This window comes from Thalassophryne amazonica, chromosome 18, assembly GCF_902500255.1.
Source record: "Thalassophryne amazonica chromosome 18, fThaAma1.1, whole genome shotgun sequence".
NCBI classification, from domain to species: Eukaryota; Metazoa; Chordata; class Actinopteri; order Batrachoidiformes; family Batrachoididae; genus Thalassophryne; species Thalassophryne amazonica.
The window spans coordinates 49,508,726-49,518,350 of NC_047120.1; the positions used below are offsets into that span (position 1 = coordinate 49,508,726).

At 41.2% G+C, this 9,625-nt stretch overlaps 1 protein-coding gene across 1 annotated transcript in view; it reads right to left on the reverse strand.

The window, feature by feature from the left end:
* LOC117530861 (protocadherin-15-like) overlaps positions 1 to 9,625 on the reverse strand; it is a 520,141-nt gene that overhangs the window by 253,343 nt on the left and 257,173 nt on the right.

Below are 9,625 nucleotides of genomic sequence, written 5' to 3' on the forward strand. Positions count from 1 at the left end.
GGCCCTGAAAGCCATCTGAATTTTCTGAATGGTGTCCACCTGGCTGTCTCTCACAGTTTCTGGAAAAATTTGATGCAGCAAAGCGGCAGTCGCTCAGCCATTTTCCTGACAATGAAAGTCCGCCAAGGGGGTTGGACTACTCCTCCCACAAAGCGTGCTCACAGGCGAATGACGCAACCGACAGGTGTGAAAAAACTCACTCATGCGCACGAAGGTTCAAGCTTGGCTGATGCAATCACACGTGATTTAAATCCATATGGATTTTGCAAAAAATAAAAAGGTTGGATACTTTTCTAACAGACCTCGTATATACGCGCCCCGAGCCGCCGTTGTCAGCCTGTTTCGAGCTGAAAACTTCCAAATTTAAGCCTCTGTTGACCCAGGATGTCGTGAGATAACAGAGAAGTTCCAGAAGAGGTCGGGATCAGCAGTTTATCCGGACATTCCACTGTTAAAGGAGATTTTGTAATGAAAGACGTGCGGACGGATTCGCGCGTCGCCACCCAGCCGCTCATCGCATGGCGCCACAGCAAAACACCTCTGTTGGAAGCATTACAGGACAAATTTGAACATGCCCAGCTGTTAAACAATTTCTTGGATACTCACTCGACTGAAAGCCATCGAAAACCATCTGAATTTCTCGAATGGTGTCCACTTGGATGTGCCTTACAGTTTCAGAAAAAATTTTGATCAAGCAAAGCGCCAGTCTCTCAGGAAGAAGTCAGACAAAGGAATTCCGATGAGGGAGGTGGACCAGTGCTCACTCAAAGCCTGCCCACAGGCGAATGATGCAACCGACAGGCGTGAAAAAACTCACGCATGCGCACGAGGGTTCAAGCTTGTCTGACGTAATCGCGCGTGATTTAAATCCATATAGTTTTTAAAAAAAATAAAAAGGTCGGTTTCTTTTCTAATAGACCTCGTGTATATGTGTGTGTATATATATATATATATATATATATATATGTGTGTGTGTGTGTGTATATGTGTGTGTGTGTATATATGTGTGTGTGTATATATGTGTGTATATATGTGTATGTATATGTGTATGTGTGTATATGTGTATATGGGTGATTCTTTAACTACGGGCACTATTGGCCTTGTAAATGTAATTTCCACCACACCATTGCCTTACAATATAAAGCGCGTTGGGGCAACTGTTTGTTGTGATTTGGCGCTATATACATGTGCTCTGATGTCACTGTTTATCTCCATAGAAACTACCCAAACAATCTTTCATACAAACTGTTTAAAGGGACATTACAGTGTTGTGGTGGAAATTACGGCAATAGTGTGGGACAACTACATTTTGTTTAAAAAAATCAAAACAGTTGTATGTCATTGAATACCCCAATTATGTTTTGATTATTTTACTGATATTTTATTCAGAGATATTTTAAAACATTAGAAAAAATGTTTCTTTACCATTCATTTTTATCATTGAAGATCAAAAGTCTGGGTGTGGGACAAGCACAAAACGGCAATATTTGCATATAATGATGCTGAAAAAAGGTGAAAAAGTCATCATAGACTACTAGAACAGATTTCTTAACACACTTTCATTGTAAAGATAACTATAAAAGTGTGAAATTTCCCCTTTTTTCTGTTTTTCATACAATATGATCAAAGGACATAATAAGTGCCCGTAGTCTAAGAATCACCCATAAACAACATGCAGACTTACAAGGTCTAGGGAAGAAAAAGAAAATACACAAAATCACCCATAAGCGTTTAACTTCTAAAACGAAAAGTTCCATTGATTCAAATTATATAACACCTAAATAGATCATGTCATGTGATATTGATCATTTGTCCCATTTGCAATTTTGGTTCCATACATTTTGCACCATTGCACACTGCGATGACCTTAATGTAAAAACTCGACATTTTGCCTTTGCGTGCATGCAGCAATCAAGCATTGACGCACCGTGCGCTCACACTAGCACTCCCACAACATTTGACGTGACAATGGCGCTTAGTTTAAGAACAACCATGGGAGAGTTTGTTTTGGTGATAGACAATGAGTTGAACAAGCTTATTAACGGTGCTCATTCATCTAACACGCACACAAAAACAAATCCATAAGCCGTCTGGAGGCATTTGCGGTATTCACTGAGACATCTCTAGCTGAAGTAGAAACGCTGTCAGATGAAGAGCTCGACAAATTTCTGTCACGATTTTTCACTGGACTGAGGAAAGCAGAATAGGATAGCATAAAAATAGGAAATGATGTGACCTTTTGACCACTTAAAACAGGTCAAGATTAGCCATCTGTGAACTTGTCCAAGGTCTGTGTCCCAAAAATGTTCTCTGTGTATTTGAAGACCCTGGCAGTAATAGGAATGGAGTTATGCTGAGCACAGAGAGACAGACAGATGGATGGATGGATGGATGGATACACTCAAACTCATCGTAATACCTGATGGCTATATTTTGGCCTCAGGTAAAAATGATGCCCACGATGGTCAGGTAAGATTGAGCTTTGACAGTGTTATCAAAGCCTGTCAGTTAAAGCATTGAGCCAAAATGTTGCACAAGGTTCCTGTCATTGTATTTATGAGCATAAACATGCTAATGCACCTGCCTGTGGTAGATGGGATGTATGGTGAGAGGCATCAGGAAGGCCAAGGAGGACTTCAGAAGGATGATCGATGACCACCTGGATGGCAACAACAGCAGACAGGCATGGATGGCGGTCCAGCACCTCACCAACTACAAACCCGGCATTAGATGCCTGAGGGTGATGATGCATTGGCAGAAGAGTTCAATCTTGCTTTGCTTGCTTCGAGACTGTGGCACCAGTAGCAGCCATGTTGCTGCCAGCAGCCGGGAGCAACTTCACGGTGGGAGAACACAAAATGAGGTGCACGCTGAGGGGTGTCAATCCACGTAAAGCAACTGGCCCTGATGGCATCTCCAGATGGGTGCTGAAAGACTGTGCAGACCAGCTTGCTGGGATTTTCACCAAAATCTTCAACCGGTCCCTGACACAGTCTGCTGTCCCGTCATGTCTGAAGACCTCCACCGTAGTCCCTCTACCCAAGAAATGCCCCATATCCAGCTTCAATGACTACAGGCATGTTGCACTCACACCGGTGGTGATGAAGTGTTTTGAAGAACTCTTTAGGAGTCACATCACGACATTCCTATCCCCCACTTCTGACCCATACCAGTTTGCTTGCAAGGTCAACAAGTAAACAGAGGATGCCATGACCACTGCCCTCCACACTACCCTGGCCCACCTAGAGCAACAAGGTAACTATGCCCATCTTCTCGTCATGGATTATCGTTCCACTGTCCTTCCCCATGGGCCTGTGAGGAAACTGCTAAACCTCAGACTACCTCATTCCACATTTTTGGATTAAGAACTTTCTGTCAGATCACATCACTCAGAGAAGGTCAGGATTAGCCCCCACATATCCACAGCTCTCACACCCAGCACCGGTTCTCCTCAAGGCTGCATGCTGAGACAACTGCTGTTCACCTTCTATACCTCTGACTGCACCCCCATCCACACCAGTAACACCATCATTAAGTATGCAGATGACATAACAGTGGTAGACTGTATCACTGGAGGAGATGAATCCGCTTAGCGGGATGAGGTGGAACAGCTGATGGTGTGGTGTAGAGAAAATAACCTGCTCCTGAACACATCCAAAACCAGGGAGCTAATTATAGACTAGGAGAAATAAAATCTTCTTTCATCCCATTTTCATTAGTGGGACCTGTGTAAAAATGGTCAGGGTTTTCCGTTTCTGGGGAGTCCACATAGAGGAGAAACTGACCTTGGACTGGAACACCACACATTTGATAAAGAAGGCACAGCAACGACTCCACTTTCTGAGAATCCTCAGGAAAAATAACATAAACCAGAGACTGCTTGTGTCTTTTTACTACTCTACCATGGAGAGCATCCTCACATACTGCCTCTGTACATAGTCTGACAGCGACACAGTGGCAAACAGGAAAGAGCTCCAAGGGGTTACCAAAATGGCAGAAAAGATCACTGGGTGCCCTCTACCCACACTGGGGGGCCTTCATGGCTCCTACTGTCTCAGGAGAACCAAAACCATCCTAAAAGACTCATCCCACCCTGGCCGCTCTCTGTTTGAGCTACTGCCATCAGGCAGACGGTACAGGGCCACTGAAGCAAGTAAAAATAGACTGAAAAATAGTTTCTACCCAACCGTTGTAAGGGCTTTGAATGCCACTGACATAAAATAGCCAAGTCACATGCCACACTGAAATGAGTGTGATATCCATTAATTTCCAATATCCACTGTTACTACGCTCTACGGTTTGGTACTTACTTTGCTTACTACTTTGCTACAAGCTCATTTGTAGCAAAATTTTTTGCCACTGTACATACCTTTTTTTATTCTGTTAAATTTTTTTGTGTATTTTCTTTCTTCCCTAGACCTTGTAAGTCTGCATTTTGTTTATGGGTGATTCTTAGACTACGGGCACTTATTATGTCCTTTGATCATATTGTATGAAAAACAGAAAAAAGGGGAAATTTCACACTTTTATAGTATCTTTACAATGAAAGTGTGTTAAGAAATTTGTTCTAGTAGTCTATGATGACTTTTTCACCTTTTTTTCAGCATCATTATATGCAAATATTGCCATTTTGTGCTTGTCCCACACCCAGACTTTTGATCTTCAATGATAAAAAGTGAATGGTAAAGAAACGTTTTTTCTAATGTTTTAAAATATCTCTGAATAAAATATCAGTAAAATAATCAAACATAATTGGGGTATTCAATTGTCATACAACTGTTGTGATTTTTTTTAAACAAAATGTAGTTGTCCCACACTATTGCCGTAATTCTCACCACAACACTGTAATGTCCCTTTAAACAGTTTGTATGAAAGATTGTTTGGGTAGTTTCTATGGAGATAAACAGTGACATCAGAGTACATGTATATAGCGCCAAATCACAACAAAACAGTTGCCCAAGGCGCTTTATATTATAAGGCAATGGTGTGGTGGAAATTACATTTACAGGCCAATAGTGCCAGTAGTTAAAGAATCATCCATATGTGTGTGTGTGTGTGTATATATATGTGTGTGTGTATGTGTGTGTGGTGTGTGTATATATACTGGCGCCATCATCTTAGCTAAATGTCTTTGAGAAAAATTAGAGGAATGATTATGGTAGGTTCAAAACTCTGGAAAGGCCGGAGATTCCAATGTGTAGCTCAGGGAAAAATGCCTTAAGTGCTCAGTCGGGCTGGAATTTTCACTCGGAAACTTGTGAGGATATTGAGCAACCCGAGGTATCAGAGTTGACATCAGAGCCAAGGCAGCTGTGTTCGTAACTGGTTAGACAACGATGTTACTAATGTTGAAAATACTGTGTTGATGCACCTGTTGAGGGGAAAAAAAAATGATTTCATCCATTTCGGTATACGGCTATTACATTTTCAAATGTGGAAAAAGTGAAGAGCTGTGAATACTTTCTGGATATACTATATGTGTATTAGTTAATTTAGCAGCACCACACATCAGTCAAAACATCTTTGACGATTTAATTTATCCCAAAAGATAACGTTAGCCTAGCACTACTGTGACAGACTAGGTAGTTCATCCATATTTGTTTCCGAGGTAATCTCCTGAAGGCACTTCTCTGGAAGTAGCGATTTTTATGTCGGGTCATTCCGAGCTTCTGAGGGTTTTGTACGCAGCATTAAATCCATTGTAAATCACTGCTTTCTTCCAGCTAACCACACTACAACTACATTTTCCATAATGCATTTCAGGTTTCTCAGCAAATCACAATGCAGATTGTCAGTCAAGTGTCGTGAAACAATGACGTCCCTCTGGTTTTCCGGTTAACTTCTGTGTTATAAGATGTGGCTAAAATAGCCATACTAAAAAACTACACTTGTCAGATTCAGACAACATAATAGAGAAACCCTGTTCTCCAAACAGTTTTACTCTTTGTCCCAGACAATCAGACAAGGATTCAGATCGAACCCTGTGAGGCATTCATGGTTATGAAAGTTGCAAGTCTAAGTGATACAGTGGCAGTGGTGGGCACAATTCAGCTAATCCGATAACAGATAACTATCAAAGCTAATGTTTTTGCTAGTGGATTAGCTTTTCAGATAAGTTTTAAAACCACCATCGGACCAATTCCGATAAATTTAGTTCCGATAACTTTCAGTCCGATAACATTTTTTTTCTGGTAAAGTGAGCAAAGTTTAATAGTCAAAAAGTTTGTAAACCCTAAAATCAAACATTTTAGTCGCTTGCTGATGATGTCATCATTAAGTGCAAGATGTGATTGGCCAGTCGACGCAAGGAGCATTGTGGGTAGTGTAGTTCAGGTTCACTTTGGAAGTTACACTGCTACCGTCCACTCAACATAAACAAAACAGACTAATTTTACCATTATTTTATTTTTTTCTTTGTGGCTGACAGGATAATTTAATTGCCAAGACTCCGTGGGGGAGAGGAGCTGTCATGGCGCAGTGTAGGGACTTTCTTCAGTGTTTAGACACTGTTTTGGATTTTAAAAAAAAGGACACTTTATTTCTTCAGATGAATCCCACTGAAACTAACAGGTAAGAATTTATATTTACTAACGTGTCTTTTATTCGGCCAATCAATGCATTAATGGATGTATTTTGGTTGTTTAAGCCGCAGGGTTCAAAACGTGTGAAAAAAGCAGCGGCTTTTTAGTTTGTGTATATAATACCAAGATAAACTGTGACTTTGAATACTGTATTTCACTGCTTTTGAAAGATGATGACAGTGTTTGGGGTTTTATTTATTTATTTTTTATTCATTTGTGTTTGTGATCCTTGAATTTACCCAGCAATGAAAAGTAAAAGTGAAACTGGTTTATCAGAAGCCACAGTGTAATCTGATGTGGGGGCCGTGCCGAATAATAAGTTATCAGTTATCTGTAATAAAGATAATTTTTTTAGCATTTTTATCGGTTATCATCATGAAAGAGAAATTTTCAGTATTGGATTAATGGTTATCAAAGTTAACTTTTTGGTTAGCTGTGCCACCACTGTGCAGTGGCAGGGAAAAGGACCGAAGACCTGACTTGTGAATACATCGTGGTTAGACTGTCGTTGGTACAATCAACCTTGTCACAAGGCATATTATCTCAGATATTTGGAATAATAGACTCAGAACGGACAAACAAAGTCGCCTTCACAGGATTTAGTAACCACTACTAGCAGACGGCTGCCTGGGCTTGGAACATTAGGAATCACTCAGAGTGACTACGCCCCTAATTATTCTAAACTTTGTGGTTTAAAATATTTAAACCATCAAGTTACTGTATATAAAATATTCAACCCTTGTACAATTGTCATGAGGAGACCAAACAGCTTTTTTGGCCAATTCTGTAAACATGTTTATTTCTGCTGTGAAAATGGACATTTTAACATGGGGGTTAACATGGTAATTAACTCGCTTTTGCAGCCAGCCTCAAGTAGTCATTCAAGGAACGTGTGGTTTTTGTACTTTTGTGTTTGTTTCATTTTTCCAGCACTGGAGGCTGCCGCTTGAGAAACACAGAGCGACAGCAAAGTCAGTTCCATTTATAACCACAAAATTGCTCTTGCAGTGATGTAAACAGCACACAACATCTACAACATATCTGCTGCCTCTATTGCACAATATAAAGAGTACATCACACGTATTAACAGCAGGTGGCAGTTTCACTGGTTGGTTTAAAGTGTGAGCAACAAGTGTTGAGCAGCAGAAACCCTTTGAACAACTGCCGTTTAGGTCTTTGAAGATTACATGTGTGCGTTCGTGCTGCAGATTCCGATTAATTCCATTTAACAGTTGTGCCAAGCCTATCAATGACTTTTCAAGACCAGTTCAACCTGATTAAACTAATCAACCTGGAGAGATGGTAGATGCTTTGCCTTGGTCTGTCTGTCTTTTTGAAAGAACAAACATGACAGTGTGTTATGGTGCAATATCTCTACTTCTTACATCTACATATGGATGAGGTTTTATGTTAGATATGCCTAAAGGTTCACATTTCTACAACCCTAATTCCAATGAAGTTGGGACTTTGTGAAAATGTAATAAAAACAGAATACAATGATTTGCAATCATCTTCAACCTATATTCTGTTGAATATACCACAAAAACAAGATATTTAATGTTCAAACATAAACTTTATTGTATTAGTGCAAATATTTGCTTATTTTGAAATAGATGGCTGCAACACATTTCAAAAAGCTGGGACAGTGGTATGTTTAACACTGTGTTACATCACCTTTCCTTCTAACAACACTCAATAAGCGTTTGGGAACTGAGGACACTAATTGTGAAGCTTTAGAGGTGGAATTCTTTCCCATTCTTGCTTGATGTACAACTTCATTTGTTCAAAGTCTGGGGTCTCCGTTGTTGTATTTTGCGCTTCATAATGCGCACACATTTTCAATGGGCGACAGGTCTGGACTGCAGGCAGGCCAGTCTAGTACCGCACTATTTTACTATGAAGCCACGCTGTTGTAACACGTGCAGAATGTGGCTTGGCATTATCTTGCTGAAATAAGCAGGGACGTCCCTGAAAAGACGTTGCTTGGATGGCAACATGTGTTGCTCCAAAACCTGGATGTACCTTTCAGCATTGATGGTGTCATCACAGATGTGTAAGTTGCCCATGCCGTGGGCACTAACACACCCCCATACCATCACAGATGCTGACTTTTGAACTTTGTGCTGGTAACAATCTGGATGGTCTTTTTCCTCTTTTGTCCAGAGGACACGATGTCCATGATTTCCAAAAACAATTTGAAATGTGACTCATCAGACCACAGCACACTTTTCCACTTTGTGTCTGTCCATTTCAAATGAGCTCAGGCCCAGAGAAGGCGGCGGCGTTTCTGGATGTTGTTGATGTTTGACTTTCGCTTTGCATGGTAGAGTTTTAACTTGCACTTGTAGATGTAGCGATGAACTGTGTTAACTGACAGTGGTTTTCTGAAGTGTTCTGTTATGTGTCGGATGCAGCCCGGAGAACCGACCAGCGTTTGAAGGACCCAGTATGAAATAAGCAGAGCACGGTACAAAGGATAACAGAGTTTAATAAACATAACAGTGAAGTGATACGAAAACAACAAAAGAGTGCGCGGTCTGGCGTGGTGGATTGCGGTGCGCTCCCAGCAGCGCTAACGGTCCGGAGCCAGAAAACTGTTCGGACCCAAGGACCCCGCCGACACCCCCCAGGTGGCCGCGACAAACCGAGTCTGTGAAAGAAGAAATCATTATGTGAGTCCACACTCAACACACAGAGAGACCACTCAAAGGTGTACAAACAGCAAACACTTCCTGGCTTAATCGCAAATCAGCTTCCCACCCTGCAGGCATAGAACACCCTGTTCACAAAACTCCACTGCAGTGGAAGCTGATTTAAACGACTAACATACAGCTCAATATAATAAGGTGTGAGGGACACCACATTTACTGACTGTATAAATGTTAGTCACAAAACCAAACGTACCTCAGGAAGTGTGCTGACGAGCGTGAGACCTCACCCCCTCCTCTTTCACAGACCATGCATCAAACCTGGACGTTCTCTGCATCCACTGATGGGAGATGGCTCTAGAGACGACGATCTCACCCGTCTGGTCACAAGGTCGA